This window comes from Nelumbo nucifera, chromosome 1 (genome assembly GCF_055504915.1).
Source record: "Nelumbo nucifera cultivar China Antique chromosome 1, China Antique-T2T, whole genome shotgun sequence".
In the NCBI taxonomy this organism is placed as follows: domain Eukaryota; kingdom Viridiplantae; phylum Streptophyta; class Magnoliopsida; order Proteales; family Nelumbonaceae; genus Nelumbo; species Nelumbo nucifera.
The window spans coordinates 94,962,927-94,966,475 of NC_142649.1; the positions used below are offsets into that span (position 1 = coordinate 94,962,927).

Consider the following 3,549-nt stretch of genomic DNA (forward strand, 5'->3'; position numbering starts at 1 on the left):
TATTTGGTTCAAAATCGCATTTGAATTGGAATTTGGAAAGGAAACAAACAAAAATCTCATTTTGATGGAAGCACTTTAACAATGGCCAGACCAGAGTAGTAATTATGATGTTCTAATGGGTTCAAGGGATGGATCCCAAATTCCCAACTCTAAGACAATGTAGAACGCCACCCCTTGGCCTTGAGTTGAGGGTGGCAAATAACTAAAGTAAGAATAACAGATGGGTATAATAAAAACATCGCAATCAATTGATGCTGACATCACATCCACAGGATGCAGCAGCATGTGAACACAATGCCTAATCCCTAATGTAGCGAAACCGAGGCCATTGGTTGGTCCCATTTACAAAGCTCGACTCGACATATAAGATGGGCTTAGCACATGTTCCATGGGCCCAAGAGCATGTGTGTAGTGTGCGGTGCTGTCAACCTGAATTGGATGGAATCAGACAAGAGTAGAGAATAGAGAAATAGAGAGGAGTGAAGGTGATTCATCATCACTGACTCGACACCTCACCCATACCCACTGGGAACGCCATCTTTCCACGCCCGCACCAGTCAGCAACCCCCTCACGTAAATGCAATTAATTATTATTATTTTTTTGCTTCTTTTTACTGATCAGATAAAGGTGTCAAATCAACTTTACTTTCTAACACAGGAGATGGATATTCCCACCGCCCCAGGCGTGAAACAGACCTACAACATGTGTCCTGATGATGCGGATTCCTTGGGTGGGGGTACCCTAATTAATGTCGTCTTCCAAAATCCAAAAGAGGAGGTCGAAGCGATTAGTATTTTGGATGAGAATGTGAAAGAATATAAGCCCTTTCTAATTGAGTTCATGGCATTCAGTGGGAATGGTAATTTTAAGCCTACCCTACTGCCTACGTATCTAAAATCAATCTCCCTTTTGCTTGGACTTTCAATCGAACATATGGAGTGTGTGTGAGAGAGAGTTTCTTTTTAGAACTGAGACGGGGATGGTTTTTCGTATCAAACATGGATAGGGGGGGCAAGGGCCAAGCAGGGTGGGGATGACAAAGCTGGACAAATAAAGGAGCAAGCGAGCGATGAAAAGGTAAAAGTTAATGGCCTTTTAAATTTTAATTGACTTCAAAAAGAAAGAATCAATGACAATGCTCAGCTCACTTCTGATTTCTGAAGAATAAGAAAAGCGTCCTCATCTCCTTGGCCTTGGTTTTTCAAGCATTGGGTCACAGGACATGTGGAGAGTCTGGAGATGGAGCCTGGAGGGAGGGATAGATCACAGCCGAAAATTAAAGAAAAAGCCGTCCTCCATCCTAACCCCATCCATGGTGGAAAAGGAGAGAACTTGACAAAGTAAATATGTTACTTTACGCAAACCAACCTGCTGGGTGGCCATATTAGTTCAGCATGGGGAACTGCCTCTGCCTCAATCAGAATACCAGTCCTTCAGCGTCATCTTGAGGACGACGACCACGGACCACCCAACCTAGCCTCTTTCCCCGGATCCTCGGTGTCATTCTTTTCTTGGGCGAGCAGTACAAGCAACGATGAACAAAAGTTTGAGAGTTTCATTGGGGGGATTCACTTCATGGATTCATTTTACCTGAAATACCCGCGGCTCTCTCTCACTCTCTAACATCAATTCGTAACATTAATTGGTTAAGTAAAACCATACGTCAATGATCAATCACCAACATATAAAGTCAACTTTTCTTGCTATCATCTCAACTTTGTGTGCGTACTTACGCCAAAATGATGTGTTCAGTTCGACTGGGTTCAATTGATTCTTTCTCTCCATCTATTTAAGAAATTAGAAAGAAACGAATTGGATTCAGTTCTGTTCGTAGATGCGCATTGTAAAAGCAAGGCTAGCTATGGAACGAAATGATTGATCCCACAGCTATCAGATTCATCTAATCCCAACTTCTTTAAATCTAGCTATCTTGTTCCTGTTTGTACTTACAATTTGCCTGCCATTGTCATCCCCGCAACAGAGACAATGTTGTCTCCACCATCTTCATGGGGATCTCCACTCGCTGTAATTTTTTTAGAATGTTATATTCTTTTTATTTTTAAAAAATAAAAATAAAAATAGCTACAATTTACGGTACTCCTGTTGGGGCAAATCCCCATGGGTGCCACCCATCTTCTTCAACCACAAGTCTGCAGTCTGCAATCCATGTAAATGTGGTTGCTTCCATGTTGACGATCCTTTGTTGCAGCAAATATCCCATCTTGTACCAATATTCCCCTTTTCATTTGTCCAATGATGATAAACAATGTAGACAAGGTTTTCAAAAAGGTTCATTCATATTAGATTCCTATACTTCGCTACTATGAGATTGGGCCTAAGGCCCAAACCTACACTGAGCCCAAGGTGAAGCCTGATCTGTTCAGTCTGAACTAAAACTTGACATAATAGAATTTAAAGTTCAAATGGACCATATCATTATCTAATTTGAATTCGAATATAATCATATTTTACCAGATTTGGATATCCCCCTGTCAGATTTTTGAATCGGATTGAATTAAAAAATAGGATTTAATCTATTTTTTTCTTTGTACAGATTGTTTTATTTTTCCTGTTAATAATTTGTTAAATTTTAGAAACTATAAACAAATCAGATTCAAATATTTGACATCCTTGATGGATTCAAATTCGAATTATCTTTGTGAGATCCATCGGATCATCAGATTGAATAGGATATAGTACTGACATTATCAGAGTGGATTTAGATATACCCCAATGTTTTCAACCCATTGTTAACTCGACCGGTTGAACTGCTTGAACCAACACTTGATCAAGATTTCAAGTCTGATTTAAGTAAACCCAAAGAAAGGTCAAAACCCATTGACTTGGTGAAAAACCATCAGACCCAGATGGTTGAACCATTGACCTAGTTGACCCGATGACCAGGTCACGGGTTGCATATTAACCGTGTATGTAAATTTTGGGAGGTCATAACTTTGCACTCTGATGTTCGATTGAGGTGATTTTTTTTTTGTTTTGATTTTAGGTAACTTTTTGAGATCTATGCATCATTGGCCCATTTTTTTCGTGAAAAAAAACCCTATTGGCCTCAAATCGAAATTTTTAATATCTTTATAAATAAAAAAAAAACTGAATTAAAAATATAATTAAATATAAAATAATACATATATCATATCTAAAATTTAAGTAATATGTAACACACACACACACACATATATATATATATATATATATATATATATATATACTTGAAATATATAAACATTGGCGTGGCATGGTCTGACCCAGCCAACCTAGACAGTCGAACTGATAACCCGGGACCTAGAGGCAAAAACAACTCGGCCTTGGGATCAATTTTTAAGCACTGGATATACCCCTATCCAAATTCAATCCAATCAGTTCCTTTGTGTTGGTCAATTGGGCTTAGGTAGACTTATTAGGCCTTATGTATTAAAGTGTTGCATGAACCTATTTTATATCAATATTTAAGGATTCAACTACTATGATACCAGAAAGACATGACATCATGAAAACTTTAAACTTGCAAAACAATCAACCAGAAAGTAGTA

At 38.4% G+C, this 3,549-nt stretch overlaps 1 long non-coding RNA gene across 1 annotated transcript; it reads left to right on the forward strand.

Moving 5' to 3' along the window:
* Positions 1 to 650: 650 nt before the first annotated feature.
* LOC109115292 (uncharacterized) lies at positions 651 to 2,089 on the forward strand. Its single transcript, XR_002023140.2, has 2 exons — positions 651 to 1,078; positions 1,165 to 2,089. It is a non-coding gene; the product is annotated as an uncharacterized LOC109115292 (long non-coding RNA).
* The last annotated feature ends 1,460 nt before the right edge of the window (positions 2,090 to 3,549 follow it).